Here is a 22,163-nt window from a genome sequence, read left to right on the forward strand (position 1 = left end):
AATTCTCACGATGCTTAAATGAACTTATGCAAAATGCTGCAACACTTTTAGTACTAACATTTGTCATTAGAACATGTGCTTTTCCTATTGCAAAATTAACGGATCTTCAATCTTTTCTGGATTCTTTCTTAATCACAGAAAGTAGCAAACACTTTTAATCCTCTTTTGCAAATAACTGAACTGCAAAATATGGTGATATATAATGGTTTTTCTAAATAATTCTTCATTTCCCAGAGTTTTTTTTCTGAACAGTAATACCTAGGTGATTAAAACGTATCCTCCTCAAATCTGGCATATTTCCTAGATGACTGCAATTACTGAAATTAGGACACCAATAAGCAATTTTACCAAGTTTCACAAGGCAATTCTTATTAAGTGATGTAACACATATATATAAAAGGACTCCACGTTCCTTGGCACATAGCAAGCCCTTTGTAAACATGTTTGAACAACTACCCGTTAAAGAAGTGTAAAGTCTCTGCCACCCAATTAGAAATTATATTTCAAACATAAATATCTGACACTGCTAAGAAGAAACTCTAGAGGCAGTTCCTTTTCAGGGCCCAGTCCTGTTTGGTCCCTTCATTCTTCTAGCTCAGACTACGCATTCTTCTAGTCAGACCATCTCAGTTTCCCAACGTTAGAGAGAATGTGTCCAATCAGAACTTTAAAAAATGACACGGCTAGACAAATCAAACAATCAGAAAACTACTCTGAAGCTGTTTTCGCTCCATTTTGTCCCCTGTTAATTTTTGTTTCCCTTGACAAACCATCTTGTACCTGTAAAAAAGTTAACACTCAGACTGACTTTGGGGAGCATTTTTAGCATTGAAGGAAAGACAGAACATGAATTTTGCTGCAAATGCAGTAGACTTCTAATTCCACCTCACCAGTTTCCCTTTACTGGACCTTTTCCAATGAGCGAGCAAAGGAAAAAAATAAAACAAGAAAGGAATCAAAAATATCCTGCTTCGGGGCGCTCCCACATAACACCTGAACCCGTCTTACTAAGCCAAGGAACAAAAGGTGGCCAAAACGCCCTTACTTTTCAACGCACCTCACCAAGTCAGGGAAAAATGCACAGCGGAGCGAGGAGGCCCCTTTTCAGTGAACTGACAAAACAAGTTTTCATTTGGGGACCTTCATGGACTACCACCGCTTCACGTCCCGAACGCAGCTCAGGCAAGGCTGTAGTAGAGGAGGAGGAAATTAGGAATTCCGATTCAGACGACTTTTCCTGTACCTCCTTTACGGCCACACTCAACTCGGGCAGAGGACTACAGGGCTCTGAGCCGAGCCGGGTGAGCGGCGCGCTACGCAATTTGCCGAGTGTACTGGAGACTTTGCCCGGCCGGAGTCAGCTGAGGCCGAGTCACCCGAGTGGGATGGGGGAGGAGACGCGGGAGCGTTTCGAAAGGCAGCGTGCCAGGAAGGCGAGACTCCGCGCCACCTCACGCTCCCGGGGCGGGCCGCCCCTCCCGGCCGCCGCCCCGGGCCCGCCGGCGGAGCCGGGCCGGGCTTCGAACCCGCGGACCCCGGCGCGGGCGGCGGTGCGGCAGCCGGAAAGCGGGGCCCCGAGGCGGGCAGTCGCGGCCGGGCCCGGAACCGCGGCCGGCGAGGGGCGTGCCGGGTGGGAGGGGCGCGCCGGTCGCTCTGCCGGCCCCACGCGGGGACCCCGGCCCGCCGCCCGCCGGCCCGCGAGGGGCCGCGCCGGCCAGGCCCGAGCTAGGGAGCCGGCGGGCGGGCCGGGGGCGGGCGGGAGACGGAACAAAAGCGCCTTTGTTGAGCGGCTGCAGCCGGAGGGTCACACACAATGGAGGGAGCCGGCTCCGCCGCCGCCGCCGGGCCCGCCGCGGCGCCCTCCCGAGCAGCCCCGCCGGCGCGCCCTGCACACGTACACACACATACTCACGGGACTTCTCCGACTCATCGAGGGAGTGCGGGGCCCACGGACAGCCCCCAGTGTCGGCTCAGGTCTCCGGCTGTGCTGGCGGCAGCGGCGTCTCCGAGGCTCTCGCTTTGCCGCAGTCGCCGCCATGTAACCCCGACCCGCGAGAGAGGGCGAGGAAGAGGGGGCGGGTTTTCCCGGAGCCACGCCCCCTCACGTCACAGGCTCACTCCACGGGTTCCCCCGCCCCTGCCCCAGTCCAGCCCCGCGCGCCGGCAGGCGCCGGAATTTACAACATCCGTGCCTGGGCTCTGCGCGGCGCAGGGGCTGCAGGCGAGGCACGCGGGCTCGTCAGGCGTCTCGCGTGGGGTGGGGTGGGCTGGACTGGGCCGGGCCGGGCCGCTGGCGCGGAGGTAAACAGACGGGCCGTCTTCGCTCTACGTGCCCCAGCATTAGAGGGCGAAGTGACCAAACTCTTTGTGAGTGTTTACTGCGTACCTACTACGTGCAAGGTACTGGACAACCTAGAGGAATAGGCCTTTGTCCCCGCCTCCGAGGAACTAGGAGGCTGGACCTGAAGATACATGAGCTAGAAAGCAGCAGCCATCGAACAAGGCAAACGCGTTAAAGGTCAAGTGCTAAGGAAGGCTTCTAAATGAGGTTGCCACTGGTGACCTTTCAGCTAAATGAGAAGGAGCCCCTGAAACCAGAGGAGGTGAGGGGATGGCTGTGCCTGCGGAGGGAACAGAATGAGCAAAGACAGGGAAGAGGAGAGCACCTGGCTTGTTGCAGGAACTGGGACTAGGCCAGTTTGAGGGAAGTGTAGAATTTGAGCAGGAATGTACTGTGAGATAAGTGGGAAACCTAGATTGGTGCCTTCTTGGGCCCACTTGGACGAAAAGCAAGCTTATTTTATCCATCATGGCTTACTGAATCCAAGAAGCCTTCTAGTGTTTATGTGAATTGTATGTAGGTATTTATGAAATTAGAGACGCAGGTCAACATATTTTTTCAATGACTTATTCACCATTCCTGATGAGAACCAAACGTTTGGCAGCCCTTTATCCATTATTATGTGCATCCTCAAGCTTCAAGCACGAGGCAAAGACCACTTCAAAGGTAACAGAGTGGCTTGAAATTAAGTGGTTGGGATGGAGTTTGAATGTTTTATATTTTTTATATTTAAAACAATACCATCTGAATACCAGGTGTGGAGGGCACAGTGAGTAGATAAAACCAAGAGAAAGGGGAAGGTTGTCCTAACCACAGGATTTCTTATTTCTGGCTGCAGCCTTTCTGCAACAAGAGCTCCTTCCCTGTGACCATTGTACATCCCTGCTGCCCCTGCTCTAGGCTCCCCTGAGATTCCTAAGACACCTTTCCTCCCCCATCCATCAATGTTTGATCACTAGGAGGAGGGGGTAGAGGATAAGAACTGTGCCTTCCCTCAAGGAGGTTATAATGTGTCAGCTCCTAACTTCCGTCAGAGACCACCAAAATAACCTGTTGATCGAGCAAAGCCAAATGTATTCCTTACAGGAGGTAAGCGAAACCACTGTGTTGACAGTCTTAATAGCATCTCAAAGAGGGAGGTCAAGAGTGGGATGGTTTCAGAGGGTCAGGATTAATTTAAGACAGGTCTTTCAATGAAAGCATGATTGAGATGGGACTAAATTTGTTATGTAATCTTTTAGGATTACTAGACACAGGGAGGGGGAGAGTTTTGAAGCAAACCTAGAAAAGTCAACAATGGTTTGATAAACCCAAGAGTAATTTCGTTGAGGAGGGACTGTTTACCCTGATGAAGGCTAGGTCGGTTGTAGTCTGTTGTTGAGTTAAATGGACTTTGAGGAAGTTCTTGAAACTGCAATAAAGTTACTTGCAACTTCATTTTTTCGGGCAAGAATTTCTTGGAATTGAAGTCATGTTTATGCAGGTGTTAGGGTTGTAAAGTCATGTTGAGGTAGTCGGTTTTAGTTCTTAATCCTATTGTGCGGCTGTAAATAGTCTAAGTTCTCAGTAGTTTTTCAAACTGCCATACACAGTGAAATCATTTTGGTGGATTATGGTCTGCATTTTTTTCTTAATGAAATAGAGAAAAAAAAAACCAAACTAGAGACCATAGCCTATAACAAAGGGTAAACACTGTTTTGTGAAACTTTTGTTTTGGTTATGTATCATATTCCAACAAATCTAAAATGTCATCAATTATGACAGACCATTATTTTATGTACTATGAAGAAAGCAAAAACTATCAAAATAATGATACCCTATTGCTACATCCTGATCTCAGAGATATTAAAATGGAGGAAGTACTTCTTAAAATTGTTGAACTATAAGGTATCTATAAATGTGCCAGTTGTATTACAATGGCACTATTTATTGCTCATTATTGCTATGAGCTATGTTATTGTTAAAAAGAGTTTGAAAGCCACCGTTGTAGTGGAAGAATGCAGGAAAGGAACAGGTAAAGTACACCATAAGGCAGCTTGAGATTAGTGCGTCCTGAGCAGAGATGCAAATTACCTGCTCTTGTTGGAAGGAACAATTGATGAAGGACTAGAAACATCAGGAAAGTTCCAACAAGAAGACAGAGTATTTGAGCCGGGCTTGATTCCATCAGGAAGTATGAGGAAAAAAGAAATTTCAGGATGAGAGGGCAGAGTGTACAAAGGCATGAATGTGCTGGGCACACTTTGGTAAAAAGTCTGACAGGCCTGGGGGAATGAAGGCAAGTTAGCACCAGTTGAGAAGGCCTTATTTGGATGCCAGAACTTTTGGATTTATGCTAAAGGCAGAAGGAGAGGAATTTAGATGATTCAACTAGTATTTTAGAATGATAATTCTGCTATGAATGGGAAGGGTAGATTAGATGAGCAAGAGGTTGGCAACAGGAAGAGGGCAGGAGGATCATTGTTGTTTTCTGTTCTGTATCCAGTCTGCTTTACACTGGTAACAATACTCTAATGTCCTTTAAGGAGCCCTTTCCTGTATAAGTCAGAATTCTTTTTGTTACGGTGACAGAAAACCCAATCCAATCTCTGGTTTAAGCATGAGAGAAAGAGAGAAAATGTGTCTCTATTGGGCACAGAAAGGGGATGACAATGCAAGTGATATTCTTGGAGCCAGATCAACTGGTCTCCATGAGGGGAAAGTCTTGGGTAACCCAGTTGCTCCCATTTTGCCTATTTGAGTTTAAATTCCCTCATTAGACCACTTGTTTTATCTTTTTCCATTCTGATGACCATCTTCCCATGAAAATAAACTGTCAATATCTTGATTTTCAAGATGGAGGGAAAAGCGGATTTTAGAAATAAGACCACTAAGCTTGATGCCAATTCCTGGAAATTTTCTAATGTAAATCATTGAACACGATGTGTTAGGGAAAATGTAACAGTTAATAGGAGTCATCATGGATTCTTGTCAAGTAAATCATGACAAAGAAATACCACTTTCTTTCTTGATAGGATTATTACATTACTAAACAAAGATGTTGGTCATTTCAAAAAGTCAAGACACTTTTGTGGATAAGATTGAGAAATACGGGTTTAGATAATTGCAGAGAATTGATTCAAAGAGTGCTAATTATTGGAGTGACATTAATCTTGAGGCCTCAAGTTCTCAAGAAGAGCAATGCAGATTTGTCCTCCTTTGTCCAGACCTGAGCAATATTTTTATCAATGTTTTGAGTTAAGATGTCAAATTTGAGGAAGATATAGAACTCAGATCAGAATATGATGACAGAATAGTTATTCAAAATCATGATTTTTCTTTTAAAGAAGATGACATTTGGCTGCAATAAATATAAAGTATAGTATCTTTGTTCAGAAAAATCATTTGAAAGGGGCCAGGATTTGGGGAACAGCTTGACCTGATGATGTAACTATAAGTTACAGATATTCATGCAGTGTGAGCTGTCACCAAACAACTAACAAAATGTAGACTGTGTTAATGCAAAACAGTGTTCAAGTCACAGGGACACCAGACCTATGCTATTCAGCTCAGGATTTCTGAACTCATGTGTTCAAATATAGATACCACATAAAAAGAGCTACCTTGCATAACAAATCAGAATTCATTAGGAAGAGACATCTAGGAAGAGTGTGGAAACCATTTTTTCTCTGAAGAAAAGATGAGGGAATTGGGTCTGCTTAACCTGCAGAAAAGCAATTTGCTAAAGGGTTGTTATGCAGAGAAGAGAGTAGATTTATTCCATGTTGTACTGGAGTTCAAATCTAAGACCACCAGGAGGGCTATTACAGAGAGAAAGATTTTGACTCAGTGTAAGAAAGGACAGTTTTGGATATTGGAACTGAGCTACAGTGGACAGGACCTCCTGGTGAAGTGAGCGCTACAACACTGGAAGCATTCAGTCAGAAAACAATGGCCACCTGTCAGGGATGCTATAAAAGAAATTGCTGGGGGGAGGAGGAACCTGCAAAGAGGTGATACCATCCAAGGTCTTCTCTAACTATTGATAGAAGCTTCTATGTGTCGATGTTTATACTCTTAATTTAAAATGATTGCTTTCCTAGACATGGTTTCTAAAAGAACACATTGTAATTTGATTTGTAAACAAAAGAACTTTCCACTGAAGAAACTGGTTGCCAAGTACAGTTAATTCTTGTTGTTTGTGGTAGTTATGTTCTGTAAGGTCACTTTGAACACTGAATTAGTAACTGCTGAACCATTGCTTCTAAGGGAAATACAGGATTAGTTTCCTGCAAATCTCTGGTCATGTTTTCACCAACCAGTCAATACATTACCTTGTTTTATGTGTGTTTCTATTTAAAGACATTTAATATATGTTGTTGATTCATTAACATTGAACTCTGACCAATAGCACTGTAACTCATGCTGAATGAAAGTTATCTAACACATATTTTCTCCAAAAGGCATATCACAGCTTTCTTACATTTATAGCCAGCACATCAGTACTATGCTTGGGGACCATTTTAAACAGCTAAATCACCAACAAAAAAGCAAAAAATGCAAAAAACATGGTGCTAACTAGACCACAGAAAGGACTTTTGTTTATAATGTGAGAGTTGAAACAAGAAGGCAGAGTGTTGCCTCGTTCAACCTCATTGGGAACATACACACAGGGCAACAATTTTTTCACCACTCTGCATGTCAGAAATGCTGTGAGTATTGATTTAGGGGTTACAAATAAATTTTAGCAAGTAGGCAAATTCGCAAGCAATCTGCGAATAATGAGGATTGACTGTAGTTAAAGATTATGAAGAGAATGTTTTCAGCCAAGATCCATTGAAGCTGTATGTAAAGTTCAATGAGAGGCAGATCACGTGACGGTTTTTTGAAGCGAGAGACACCTGTAAATGAAGATCAAGGGTCCTACATTTAACGTGATGGGGCAGCAAAGAGCTTACTCCTTGGGAGAATGGTAATAGCATTTATCAAGTAACCTGTTTCAGGTAAACACTTTGTAAACATTATTTCATTCTCTTAGGCTATGGTAAATAGGATTTCGTAGGAAAGCTGCAATCAACTACTCAAATTTTTTAGACAAAACCTGGCTTTCCTTGTAACAAAATCTCTGAAACAATCTGTACACGTACTTTTTATTTATTTATTTAATTTATTTTTGGCTGCGTGGGTCTTCGTTGCTTTGCACGAGCTTTCTCTAGTTGCGGCGAGCAGGGGCAACTGTTCATTGCGGCACGTGTGCTTCTCATTGCAGTGGCTTCTATTGTTGCGGAGCACGGGCTCTAGGCGCGTGGGCTCTAGAGCGCAGGCTCAGTAGTTGTGGCGCACAGGCTTAGTTGCTCCGAGGCGTGTGGGGTCTTCCCGGACAGGATCTTCCCGTGTCTCCTGCATTGGCAGGCGGATTCTTAACCACCTAGCCACCAGGCAAGTCCCTACACTTACTTTTTGAATAATGGTTATATAACTAAATACATAAATGTACTGGGAAATACCTATTAGGGTAATTTTACAAAAACAGCAAGTAATCAAAGGATCCTCCCTGTAATTTATCTGCCTTGAAAGTCAGTATTTTGTGGAAGTCGGATAAATTTGTAGAAATGGTAGAATTAAACGACTAATACAATAGTTGTAGCTCCCGCCTGCCACACACACACCCCCACATGCACACTTTTTAAGAGGAGCAGAGAGATGGTGACACTCTTGGCTTTAGGGAAATATGGTCCAAAGGCTTTCTTATTTACACTTTGTCCATCCTCCTCCTATCTTGAGAGCCCCATTAGCGTGAGAACAGATGCTCCTGAGTTCTGGAGATAGTCCATATTTTTGAAACTTGAACTCTTGAGACCACAGTCTTCTATAAACATCCTAGGTTTTTGAGAACAACCTGGGCCTCCAGCACATGACCAATGCAAATAAAAGATCAGACAAGGTGTTCCTCAGCCCATCCACAGAGTGGTAAATATTTTGAGTTGTGGGGGCAAAGCAGCTTTCAGTACACAGGGTCATTTTTCTCCTTTTTGTACTCCAAAATAGTCAAGCTATCTGTCATTTGGGGAAGACGGTAATCACTATCTGTAACTCTAAGTAAACATGCTGAAGGTGTGTTTACATTGGTCATTCTGAGTGCTCAAGTTATCAACCAGTATGTAATATGGTGCAGTAGGTCTACCTTCCACAATATGATCTCCTTCTGTGTGACATATTTTGCCAGCTGGCAGTTACCACCACTGGAAGAACCTTCCCTGAAGATGTCATCCCTAGAGACCAGTACCCACCTCGAGTCTTTGTTTGTTTGTTTATTTATTTATGGCTGCACTGGGTCTTTGTTGCTGCGCGAAGGCTATTCTTCATCGTGGTGCACGGGCTTCTCATTGCGGTGACTTCTCTTGTTGCAGGGCACAGGCTCTAGGCACACGGGCTTCAGTAGTTTCAGCACATGGGCTCGGTAGTTGTGACTCGTGGGCTCTAGAGAGCAGGCTCAGTAGTTGTGGCGCACGGGCTTAGTTGCTCCACGGCATATGGGATCTTCCCAGACCAGGGATCGAACCCGTGCCCCCTGCATTGGCAGGCGGATTCTTAACCACTGCGCCACCAGGGAAGTCTCACCTCTGGAGTCTTCACTGAAGCCTTCACTGTTTCTAGCAATAACCTAGGAGTGGTGTTCTCAAAGGAAAATGGCCAGGCCCTCAGGAGGCTTAAGATCCATCTTCCCATCCTGGGTAGCTCTATCCCTGTGAATTCCTACCCCAGGCTACCACAGACCTCCTCCACCTTTGGCCTCCACCCCACCCCATATCCAGGGCATTATGCAGGATCACACGCTCAGAAAGACCCCATGCTTGGTTTAATACTCTCCTATTGCCATCTTGAAATTCCTAATAAGTTTATCTTTGAACTCGTGTTTTGTAGTTCATTTGGATGGGACAATAGAGTATGCATGTGAACAGAAGAGAGGCGCAATGGGTGACCACTGTTCCTTGCCACCCCATTCACATATAGCTTTCTTAGGGCCCGATAAGCACAGAATTCTGGTGGACCCACAAGGCATTGGAGTTCAGTGAAACAAAGCAAGTGAGTATAAGGTGTGTTACATCTACAACTGAGTAACTGGGGGTGCTGATAGCTCTGAGAGGCCATGCTTTCCATTGGAACCAGAACTTGCTTCAAACGCAGAAAGAAGGCAATGGCGTTCTAGGAAGCAGAAAAGATCAAGGAACCCTATCGTATCCTTTCTTGCGTTACTTCCCCATATTAGCCAACAGCCTAGGCCAAAACATTTCTTTTGTCCTTTCAGCCCTTACTTACTCCTCAATAAGTCAAAGGTAGAGAGTGTTGCTCCAATGTGTGTATCAAGAAATGAAATAATAATGGTTAAGTTCGTTTTCTGCAGTGTTTTCCACTGCTCTGGTGAGAGCAAAATATATATGCATGTAGGAGCTGCAACATAGAAATTGTGTCATTTTGGTGATTTCACATAGGAGTTAAATACTCATATTTGTATTTCAAACTATATTTGCATCTTACAATATAAAAATTCATTATAAAAGTCATGCTGACAACTTAAATTTTTAATTTTTCCTTACTTAGAATATTAGTTATGATTATTGACTGTCTAAATTAAACACCTTAAGTCAAGAGAGAGAGACCAGAAGAAAGGGAAAAGGCTTTATATTTTGGTACCTTTAGCTCCATCCATTTTTTTTCTACTTTTTGAATACGAGGCCCCAGAAATTATGTAGCCAACTTTGAGCCCCCCACCCCCCCCGAAAAGAATCCCAACAGCCCTGCTCCGGAGACAGTGGATCAGGGAAAGACTCCACACCTGCCCCCACTCTCTTCACTGACAGGGTTAGGGCAGGAGAGGTGAGAGAGTATCTCTGCCCCGTGGATCAGGCATCCAAGGCTGCTGCAGTGCCCAGCTGCCCGCAGGCAGGAGCTGCATTTCCTGTAGTAAACACACTGGCTTCTGCTCATGGAGGTAGGAAGTGGGGGAGGAAGGAAGTCCTTATTCTGCTGCTGGGGCACATTTTCCCATGGAAACAATGCTGTAGGTCACAGTTCTCATCCTCTCATAGTCGAGCTGCTTGTGGGCTAAATGGGCTTCTAACAGTTGGCCTGAGGACCTAACCAGTATTTGTCACATTGTTTCTCTGGGGAAAATGCATTTTCAGTTTCAAACAACTAAGTTAGAAGTCAACTTTTGGGGACATAACTCAGTCATACAGGGACTATCTTTATTTTCCTAGCTCAGAAGAAATGCTGAGAACACAGAGAAGGATGGTGTCTGTAAGACCCAGATAAACAACTCAACATTAATGAGAAGGTTATTAATAGTAATAACTTCACTTTATCCTCTGGGTGGTATGAAGAGTCCAGTCCTAAAGATTTGCAGCTTGAAGAACTTGATTGCAGGTTCACCATGGTTGATTGGTCTCTAGCAACCAACATATACCAACCAAACCCAAGAGACTGCACTATAAACCAGATGCCAATTCATAAAGAAAACAAGAAAAGCTGTGCTGAGTTGGACAAAAGATTCATCTGGTCTGGTATTCTCTGACAATGACTGTGAATGCTATGTGTTACTCACTGTAAACTCTAGTGTGGGGCATAGTATCTGAATATAGTGTCCTCCCAATAAAATGTTTGTTGAAAATGAAGTGTTTTTGAATATTATAATTGCCCTCTATGACATAAACTTCAGAAAGGTAAATAAGAATTTCCTCCAAATATCCACTTATTTACTCCTATTTTTAAAGCAACTTTCTTCTTAGGGAATCTGTTTGATTATTTTAGTTGCTCTTTTCTCTGACCTGGTATATTGACTAGGCTCTTTTTTAAGGTTTTGGGGCAGAATTAGATGCTTGACCAGAGGTATAGCTTCATTACCATTTTGTCGAATATAGGACAAAACAGTGCTTTCAGTTTTGTTTTCCATGTTTTTAGCAAGGAGGCTAAGAACTTGGAAATTATTGCTACATGACTTTAGGAAACACTCAACAATAACTCACGGTTCTCTTTCTTGAAATAAAACATAGCTCCAAGCTCATCTTCTTTCAAGTGTCCTTCAGACTAACAACCTAAATGCATTATTCAAAATCAGTACAGAATGAAACTCATTTGCCATACTTCTGTCCACTCACATAGCCTTGTTTATTTATCTTTACTTCAATTTAGATTGATCTGCTTGGTGTTTACTACTCTGGAGAGCTTAAGGACACCTCAGCCTAGTGACTGTTCTTATATGAGCCCACTTTCAAACAGTCTATGAAAGTTTTAAGTAAGTCCCCTAGCAGTAATCCTTGAGGACTCCACTCTGAAATCAGAAAAATCCATCTGGTATTCGGGCACCAACAGTAGTCAGCAGACCTGCTGACTGGCACCAGTTCTGCCACAGGCAAGTCATTTAATCTTATCATAAAAATGCCTCTCCTCCCTTGCAGGTTTGTTCCAAGGATTTCATGAGATAATGTGTGTGAAAGCACTCTGAAAATGTTAAACGACTGTATAAATAAGTGGTGCTATTAATATCTCCACCCAGAAGCTTGCCTGTTTAAACCACGGTTTCCTGAAGTTAAGGCAGCTCTCTCTTTCATTCAATTCATTCCACAGATATTCTTTAAGTGCCTACTTTACCCAACATAGAACTTTGTCCCCATTTTCTGTGTAACTTAGTTAGGTAGGGCTTTTCTTCAACGTTTAGTATGTAAATTGGTAAACACTTTTTAAAAAATGCAGCTTTCACTGTTTCTATGCTTATTTATCCCTCAAAGAATTGAGGTCAAATAGTGAAACATGAGACATGCCATAGCATGCTGCAAAGGTAGAAGGCCAGAAGAGTCTCTGCCTGCATCTCCCACAGAAAACAGGAGTGTCTTCTGTGCAGCCCAGGAGAGACGAAGGGAAAGTTCAGACAGGGTACAGCTGATGGCACAGTGAGAAGGGGAGGAGGAGGAACTGTATATAACTTCTCAGATCCCAACAATCAGTATTATAAGAAATAGATTTACTTACATGAAAGCAGCTTACGGAAATCTCCTTTAGCTGGTGGCCCATTCAGCAAAGAAAAATTTCTTCCAGTTTTAGAAGCTTCTGAAGGTTTATAAATACTGTTTCCAAAGGAAAAATAAAAGGCAAGTGATTCTTGGGGAAGAGGAAAAAAGACAGATTTTTAAAAATGATTTAGCTGTACAGCAGGTTATGAAGGAGGGAAAAGGAAGAGATTAAAATGATTCTTTCCCTCCTCCCTCTGTGACTCAGAGATTAATTTTAAAAATAATCTTCATCCCAGTATGGGAAGCTGAGCAAAGACTCAACATCTTCACATTCCAAGTTCCATGATGGCCTTGGAGAGGAAAGGAACAAAAGGAAGAGGGAGCTAGGAAACAGTAACTATTAAAGATAATCTGGAAAAGACTTTACCTACTCAGAAGAGGTGAGATGAAATTAAAGGCCAGGTCTAGCTGTGATGAAATAGGCATTTTCTGTTATCGCCCTATTCTGAAGTGTGTTGTATCAGCAAGGATGAAGCCTCAACTTGCCTTTTCATTCTTACCTCCCACTGACTCTTCTGGTGATCCATATTTTACTCATTCAAATGAATTTTCATCTTTCAACACCATTCCTCTTTCTTTGTATCAGCAACAGAAGGCTTTCTTCTAGGTGTTTCCTAAGTCACAATTTATGTAAGCATGTTCATTCTTTTAAAGTTTTTTTTTTTAATTTTGAAAGTATTAAAACTTACAGAAAAGTTGCACACATAGCATAATGAACTTTTTTTTAACTGACCAATTTGAGAGTAAGTTGCTGGCATGACACCTGTGGTGGACATTGAGATGCATTGACCAGATACCCTTCAAGGAAGGACTTGTTGCTCAGCTGTGGGATCAACAAGCATCTGTCTACTGTCATTCCCTTCAGGGTTGGCCTCATCTGCAGAGAGCTACCTTGCCCAGGAAGATGCCCCTTTCCCAGGTGGCCCAAATCCAAGGACTGATCAAGGGAAGGATAGAGCGGCCTGGCTATTTTGGCCCTGTGCAGGGCAACTTCAATGGGCCATTTCTGCTCAAGAGCTCCCAATGGGGTTAGTTGAGTTTATCAGCCTGTATCTCAGATCAACATCTCCCTCTGCCCAATCCTGTTTTCTTTCCTCCAACCCACAGACATGGATTTCAAGAGCTCGCCTTCATAATTATCCTGAACACTAAAGTCTGTCTCAGAGTCTGCTTCCTGGAAAACCCAAACTGCCAAGTTGGAGCCAGGAGAGATCGAGAAAGCAGATGATAAGACGGGGTTTTGAAACTAGATCACTACCCGGCTGGTATGAGGACCTCATCACTGGTGATGGATGGAGCACAGATAGCCCCTGGCATAAGGTAACAGTACAGTTACTAACACTTTCACCAGTGGTGAACTGGGATAGTATACTAGTGAAAGAGAATGTATTAGTTGGTATGATATATGGAGGAAATAGTAACTATAAAGACAGTGGGATTGGATGGTTATTGCTTAGCTCTATTAAATCTCTAGGAGAAGAAAACAAAAAGCTAAGAGAGTGGCTAGCAGGCAACTGAAAGCCAAGTATGAAAGCCAGAGGGTCTCTTTGGTAAAGAGGCTTTCATAACCTGCAGAGGGAGCGCAGAGAAGGCTGAGGACCAGACCACACTAAATCATCAATGTGGCCAAGCTCCAAAGAAGGTTAAACTACTAATAAACTAGGTCTCCTAATCCAAGGACAGGGCTGTTGTTGGGAAAGAATGAGACCCTGACACATGGGATGGGGACCTTTGAATTGATGCCCCCCAATATCTTATATTCCCAGGTTCCTTTTGATCCTCTGAGCCTGCAGAAGTGAGCCACCCTTTTCTACTAGGAGCCATACACTCCCCTAGCTTGAGACAATGCCAGGGCCTCTTCCTGCAATACAACATGTGTCTCGTCAGGATCTTCCCCCACCAACCCTCCTGTCCACTAAATCTATAACTAGGGTTAAGTGGCAGCATAATCCAGCTGGGGACATGCTAGGCCTGAGAAGGGAGGAAAGAAACCATATCCCAAAGGAGTAAAAAGATTTAACCAGCATGGATTGCAGGAGGTGGGGGAATACACATGGGACTAGATTCTGAGGGTACTTGATCAAGGGGGATAGAACGTAAGATTCAAAAACAATTTGAGTACATTCTCCCAAAATGTAAGATTTATACTCTGTCAAAAGACCCCAGGAATTGGTGCAAACTTACTGGTAAGATGGCTCCTGTGAAGCATGGAAAAAGTGATGGCCCATGCTAAGAGATATCAAAATGCCATAAATGTCTTGGCAGATGGTAGAGGAAAGGATTAAAACACTAAGGGAAATCAAAAATAATAAAATACCTAGGAGTAAATTTAATAAGACGTATACACTGAAGACTACAAAACTTTGTTGAAGGAAATGAAAGAAGACCTAAATTAATGGAAAGATATTCCATGTTCATTTATTGGAAAATTAATGTTGTTAAGATGGCATTAATCTCCAAATTGATCTGCAGATTCAAGGTAGTCCCTATCAAAATCCCAGCTGGCTCTTTTGCAGAAATTAACAAACTGATCCTAAAATTCATATGGAAATGTAAGGGACCTCGAATAGCCAAAACAATTTTGAGAAAGAACAAAGGTGGAGGGTTCAATTCCCATTTTCAAAACTGACTACAAAGCTACAAAAACAGTGTGGTACTGGTATAAGGATAGACATGTAGATCAAGGGAATAGAATTGAGGGTCCAGAAGTAAACCTACGCATTTATGGGCAGTGGATTTTCAACAAGAATGCCAAAAAAATACTGTGAAGAAAGAATAGTTTTTTCCAGCAAATGGTGCTATCCACAAGCAAAAGAAAGAGTTTGGACCCTTATCTCCCAAAATACACAAAAATTAACTTAAAATGAATCATAGTCTTAAATGTAAGAGCTAACACTATAAAACTCTAAGAAAAAAGTAAGTGTGAATTTTTGTGACCTTGTATCAGGCAATGGTTTCTTAGACATGACACAAAACATAGTCAACCAAAGTTGCACTTCATCAAAATTAAAAGCTTTTGTGCTTCAAAGGACACGACCAAGAAAGTCAAAGACAACCTACAGAATAGGAGAAAGTATTTGCAAATCATATTCCGATAACAATCTAGTATCCAGAATTTATATATATGTAAACTTTACTCAACAGTAATGACAAATAACCCAATTTTAAAATAGACAAAAGATTTGAATAGTCATTTCTTTAAAAAAGATACACAAATGGATAACAAGCATATGAAAATATGTTCAATATCAGTAGTCATTACAGAAATGTAAATCAAAACCACAATGATACTACCACTTCACACCAATAGAATGACTATAATAAAAAATTTTTTAAAAGAAAGAAAAAGAAGTGTTGGTGAGGTTGTGGGGAAACTGGAACCCTCATACATTGCTGCTGGGAAGGTAAAATGGTGCAGCCAATTTGGGAAACGGTGTGACAACTGCTAAAAAAGTTAAGCATAAAGTTACCATTTGACCCAGCAATTCCACTCCTACGTATATTCCCCAAAGAAATGAAAACATAATGTCTACACAAAAATTTGTACACAAACGTTTAAGGCAGCATTATTCATAATAACCAAAAGGGGGAAACAACCCAAATGTTCATCAACTGATGAATGGGTAAATGAAATTTGCTATATCCATACAATGGAATACTGTTCAGTCATAAAAAGGAATGAGACTGATATATGCTACAACATGGGTGAACCTTGAAAACATTATGCTAAGTGAAAGAAGGCAGACATACAGTGCCACACATATTGTGTGCTTCCATTTAATGACATGTCCAGAGTAGGCAAATTCATAGAGACATAAAGTAAATTGGTGGTTTCCAGGGGCTGTCAGTAGGGAGAATAAGGAATGACTGCTAACTGGCACAGGGTTACATTTTGGGGTAATGAAACTACTATAAAATTGCTTGTGGTGATGGTTGCCCAACCTTGTGAACATACTAAAAACCAATAAGTTGTGCACTTCAAAATGGTGAATTTTATGTATGTAATGCTATCTCAATTTTTGAAAAAGGACACAGGGAAGTGGGCATGCTGGTATAGCTATGCTATGTCAGGCCAGAAAACCCACCAGATGACTCTTCCATAGGAGGACCTGGAGGATACACCATCTACCAAAGCAATATAGAATGTGCTGGTGAAAGGGCACCAGAATCACTATGAAGTTCAGTAGCGGCTCTCTTTTGCAGGCTGGACTGATGATGGTAGGCAATGCTGTTATAAAACTGACTTCCTTATTAGCAATGGAGTTAATACAACCCAGAAATAATTGAACCAGATGGCATCACACACGTGTCAGAAACCATGTGGACGAAATTATGATAATAAGCAGCAAGATCAAAGTGGCAACCAGGGGCCCCTGACCTGCAGAGAGTTATGGAGATAATTAATAAAACATGGTGTCACTTGCTGAAAAATAGATGGACAGCCAATAAGGGTACTACTTGGTTTGTACAAGCAAAAGAAAACAAAGAGGGTGTAGGGAATGGAACTATTTGGGAGCAAAGTTTTTGAATACTATTGAAATTAAGTTGGTATTAATCTGAACAACATTGTTATAAATTAAGATGTTAATCATAATCCCAGCAACCACTAATAACTCAAATATATATATGACAGGGGAATTAAAATGTTACATTGGAAAATATCTTTTTAACACAAAAGATGGCAAAATACAGGAATAGAGGAGCAAAAAAGCCATGGCATATGGAAAAGAAGGCAAAATGGCAGTTGTAAATCCTTCAATATAAAATGACTCAGCCAGTTGACTCCCCCTTGGTCACTGACCACACCATTTCTGGCACAATGGATACTTGAATAAAGTGGCCACGTGGCAGAGATTGAGGCTATCCTGGGCCCATTAGCATGGGTTCCCACTTATCAGAGCTGATCTAGTTATTGCCTCTGCCAAATGTCCATCTTGACAGCAAAAGAGATCAATGCTGAGCTCCTGATATGGCACCGTTCCTCAAGGAGCCCAACCAACAAGTTGGTGGCAAGTTGACTGAAAGGTAGAATGTTTCGTTCTGACAGGAATGGACACATATTCTGGGTAAGGATTTAAAAGTCTTGTCTTCAGGCCTCACTCTGGGCTTAAACAATATTTGATCCACCAGCAGGGGACTTCACATAACATTGCATCAGACCAGGGGACCCAATTTACAGTAAAAAAGATGTGAGAGTGGACCCATGACAATGGTATCTGCTGGTTGTATCACTTACTGCAACACCCTGAAGCTCCTGGCCTGACAGAGTATTGGGGTGCCATGCTGAAGGTACGGCTGACATGTTAGCTGAGATGCAATGCTCTGTGAGTGCCATCCCCCTGGATACATTAAACACATTGAATCAAAGATCTTTATTTGGTGCTGTGTCCCCAACAGGAAGAATACATGGGTCTGAGAGGCAAACTATGGAAGTACGAATAGACCTGCTTATCATTATTCCCAATGACCCAATGGGAAATTTATGCTTCCTGTTCCTGCGATTCAGAACTCTGCAGGGTCAGAGGACCTTGTTTCTAAAAGGGGAATATTTCCACCCAAGGATACAGCAAAAGTCCCTTTGAACTACTAGCTTAAACTTCCGCTGGGCACTTTGGGCTCCTAGTATCCAGGGATGAGTGGGCTGGAAGTAGAGGAATCATCTTAGCAGGGGTATTAACCCTGATTATCAGAAGGACTTGGGTCTGTTGTTATACAATAAGGGTAGGGAAGACTGTTTTAGCACTCGTATGATCTACTTGTGTGCTTCTTGTTATTCTCTTGCCCAGTTGCAATAGTAAATGGATAATGCAGCAAGGACATGGCGACCAGGAACCCAGACCTCTCTGGGATGTGAATCTAGATTGTGACCCCAGGTAAGTCACTAAGGCCAAGAGAAGTGGTAGCTGAGAATGAGAGGAATTTAGAAAGGATGGTTGAGAAAGGAGGCTGTAAGTTTCAACTGCAGCCCCAAGACCAGCTGCAGCAGAGAGGGCTATCGTTTGTTTGTCCTACAAGCCTTCCTCTTCTAAGTTTCCCCAGGAGGAGAGGCTCATCAGAAACCTGAAGAAGCTGCTCCTCAATGTATATGAAGAAGTAGATCCGGGAGCAGCACAGGGAATGAACGTAGAGATGACCCACTGAGATTTCCCTTTGCAGAGGGACTTATTGTCCCAGCTACTTGGGGCACTGTCATTAGACAGCCTTTAGGCTTTAGGCAGCAGAGAGCTGCCTTATCAGAGCTCACACCCCTTTGGAGACAGCTTACATCCATTAACTGATCAAGGCATGGTTTTTAAGCCCAGCCATTTCAGCCTGGTTTGGGGCAATGCTGAAGGACCGTTTCAGCTCCAAAATTCCTCATGGGGTCAGTTCAGGCTACTGGGCTTTCCTTATATGCAGCCTGCTTTTCCTTCCGTCTAAGCCTGCTTCCTTCTCTTCTATTCCACAGGTGTCGATCCCAAAGGCACTCCCTGGTAAACATCCTGGACACTAAACTCTGACTCAGAGTCTTCTTCCTGCAGAGCCTGAACTGTGAAAATGCCCTGTCATCACAAATACTTTAGTATGTATTTTTTACTAGTGAATATTCATCTAGATAACCCCAGTACAATATCAAAATCAGGAATTTAACATTGATATGTTACTGTATAATCCTCATACCCCATTCAAATTTTGTCAGTGGTCCCAATAATGTCCTTCTGCCCAGAAATTATGCGTTGTATTTAGCTGTCTCTTCAGTCTTCAATCTTGAACGGTTCCCTAGTCTTTGTTTTACTTTCATGACCTTGATACTCTTTAAGATTACGGCCACTTATTTTTGTAGAATGTCCCTCAGTCTGGGTTTGTCTGAGGGTTTGTGATGATTAAATACAGGTTATCTTTGGTGGAACGATCAGAGAAGTGATGGCATGTTCTCACTGTATCCTATTAGGTGGCACATGACTTCAGTCTGTTGTGTCACTGGTGATGCTAACTTGATTAAGGTGGCATCTGCCTTGTAATTAAGTATTTTGTGGGGAAGTACTTTGAGGCTATGTAAATATCCCATTCTTCATCATACTTCCTAGTTATTCTTTTTAAAATTTATATCTGTATTAGCCAAGGAATTCCTATTTTATTCAGTGGACGATAACCCATTACTGTCGTTATTTTGACACTTAGACTGTTCCACATTTGGTCAGTGGAAGCCCCTTCAAGTTGGCTTCTTTATCCTTTTAACATAACTCCATCATTCTTTTGCACTTCCTTGCTTGCTGCATGAGATAGTCCAAGCTTATTTTGTACTTTTCCTGCCCCAGCCCTGGAATCAGCCATTTCTCCAAGGAGCTCTGGTTTCTTTTGGCAGAGAATGGCATTCAGAAACTAAGATCTTGGCATTAGACGTGCTCATTGCTATTGAGGTATCACTGTTCTTAGGCCCTTTCAGCAGACAGATCTAAGGAATATATGAAATATATGTATGTATATGTATATATGTATTTATGTATATAAATTTACATTTATGTTTACACAAACACATTTTACATCTATATTTCTATATCTATATATATTCAAAATCATGAGTTCACACTGATACCTCCAATTTCAATCCAACACCAACTAGTTCATTGTAGTTTTTTCATTATTCATATATGTATCTACCATCTCTACCAGTGACAAATGTAACTCCCATTATCCTTAGTATGACTATTGTATTTCATCAATCCTTCCGTGCATAAATAATCTCCTGTGATTACCCCTTCCCCCTGTGTGGACACCTCCTCACCCTGCACTGGGCTGCTGCTCTGCCCGGATACCTTCTGTATCTTGCTTGGGCTCCAGTGCTCCAAGCTGGACCATCCCCTGCACAGTCACCTTCCTCACCCTGGTCTGACTCTGACACCCTGTGCCAGATGGCCTTCCTTCAATGGATGGCCTCCTTACCCAGCTTGATCTCTGCACCCACACTAGGCCTCCTTTCTTCCTCTCCTTTCCCCCTTCCCCATGTGGATAGCTATCTTACCCTCACTGGGTTCCAGCACCTGGCAGCCACAGGCTAACCCTCTGCAGGGACTCCATTGCCACTGTGCTCGGGATACCACACCGGGGTCCCTCTCCTTGGGGGGAACACGCCCCTCATCCCAGTCAGGCCGCCCTCCACACAGACGCCCTTCTCACCTGTCTTGGGCTTTGACACCTGCACCTGGCTGACCTCTCACCCAGATGCCCTCCTCGTGCCTTTCAGCCACCACAGTTCCACACCCCCACCAAGGACACCAACCTTGCTTGGCTCCATGAATTGGCTTTTGGACTGATTTGTACAGAAAGGGGAGGGAAGAGAATGGGAAGGTAGAGGAAGAAGTGGCAGACCATTAATTCATTCTCTGAAATTCATTTTTTTTAAGTTTTATTTTTATTTTATTTATTTATTTTTTGGCCATGCCACGTGGCTTGTGGGATCTTAGTTCCCCAACCGGAGATTGAACCGCGCCCTCAGCAGTGAACGCATGGAGTCCTAACCACTGGACCACCAGGGAATTCCCTAAAGTTCATTTTTAATAGAATCATTTTTCTGATATTCACTTCCATTTTGGTTTGGGGCTAGATTTCTTTCTTTTTTTCTTTTTCTTTTTTTTGACTAGATTTATTTCTGACATCATGTCTGTTAAATTCATGTTTGCCAAAAGAGCCAAAGCTGCCCGCTCAGCCCATTCCTTATCTCTGATGGCCACCATCTCCTCTACCAGAACAAGATGGCTCACACAGGTCAATATACAACAGGTTGCTCACCATTCTTTTCAGTGGGGTTTTTGGGATAATATACATATGGGTGTGCATATTTAGAAAAAGGGTATCTTGCTTTAATACTTCCAATTTCTTTTCCCTGTTTCCTTTTTTTTTCTCTTCCTATCAAAACTGTTAATCTTGCTAGGTCAGTTTAAATAGAACCTCAGTTGCCTCTAAATTCCTGCTAGACTTTTTCCCATAGGAAGATACTTCAAAGGGATCTCCAGATCCCAATAAGAATGGATTATTCGCTATTCTTCAAATATGCCCCAAGCTGTCCAACGTGTGAGCCTTTATTCATGCTGGTGCTTCTGCCTGGTCTGTCCTCTCATTGCTTCTCCAAAGATCAAAGCCGTACATCCTGCAAAGTACACTTCATATGCTACCTCCTACCAAAGTCTTTGTAAATATCCCCAACTCTGGACCCCAATAGAACTTTGTATGTATTTATGACATAGATCCTGTTCTGACATATTATCATTGCTGGGAGACAGGAAACTAGTTTCTTAGGTACAGGTACCATTCTTTTTCATTTATTTTCTCCCTGGAGGCCTTGCACATAGTAGAGACTACACATGTTTGTTGAATTGAAACATAATCAAGGTTTCTATACTTTATATTAATTTTTCTTTTTACATAGTATACTCTTCAAAACAATTAAACTCCCTAATAGTATTTTCTGGCATGAGACCTAAATTTTTTCCCTCATAGAAGAGAATGATGTTTAGTTTTACCATCCAAAGGACAAGAAAGTTAATGTGTTTATCTTTTTTCCAACATGATGCAATAGGTTGTATTAGTATACCAAGAGGTACAATCTAATCTCAAAGCAAACTCATATTTGCCTATGCAAGCCTATATTTTTATCCTGCCCAAATGGTACACCATTTTGACTTTTGAAATTATTAAATATTGACATTGTCCTAGAACATATGCATTACTTTGCATAGTGAATAAAATCATATTTTCACCTGCAGGGAGATGGCCCCAATTCCTCACTCCTCACA

The 22,163-nt window shown here is 42.5% G+C and overlaps 1 protein-coding gene and 1 long non-coding RNA gene across 4 annotated transcripts in view; one reads left to right on the plus strand and one right to left on the minus strand.

Annotated features, from left to right (window-relative positions):
* The window catches only part of MAPK6 (mitogen-activated protein kinase 6), a 34,018-nt gene extending 31,957 nt beyond the window's left edge, over positions 1–2,061 (minus strand). For 2 of the 3 annotated variants that reach the window (XM_059913291.1, XM_059913293.1), the window contains exon 1: positions 1,913–2,061. The gene's annotated coding sequence lies outside the window, so the exon portion shown is untranslated. Of the gene's footprint in view, positions 1–1,057; positions 1,253–1,912 lie in introns of those variants that run through there. The other variant, XM_059913292.1, reaches the window with a different exon arrangement.
* A 200-nt stretch (positions 2,062–2,261) lies between these two features.
* On the plus strand, positions 2,262–18,945 carry LOC132359383 (uncharacterized). The gene is made up of 4 exons (XR_009500831.1): positions 2,262–3,007; positions 13,498–13,710; positions 18,177–18,263; positions 18,839–18,945. It is a non-coding gene; the product is annotated as an uncharacterized LOC132359383 (long non-coding RNA).
* The last annotated feature ends 3,218 nt before the right edge of the window (positions 18,946–22,163 follow it).

Source organism: Balaenoptera ricei, chromosome 2, assembly GCF_028023285.1.
Source record: "Balaenoptera ricei isolate mBalRic1 chromosome 2, mBalRic1.hap2, whole genome shotgun sequence".
Lineage (NCBI taxonomy): Eukaryota > Metazoa > Chordata > Mammalia > Artiodactyla > Balaenopteridae > Balaenoptera > Balaenoptera ricei.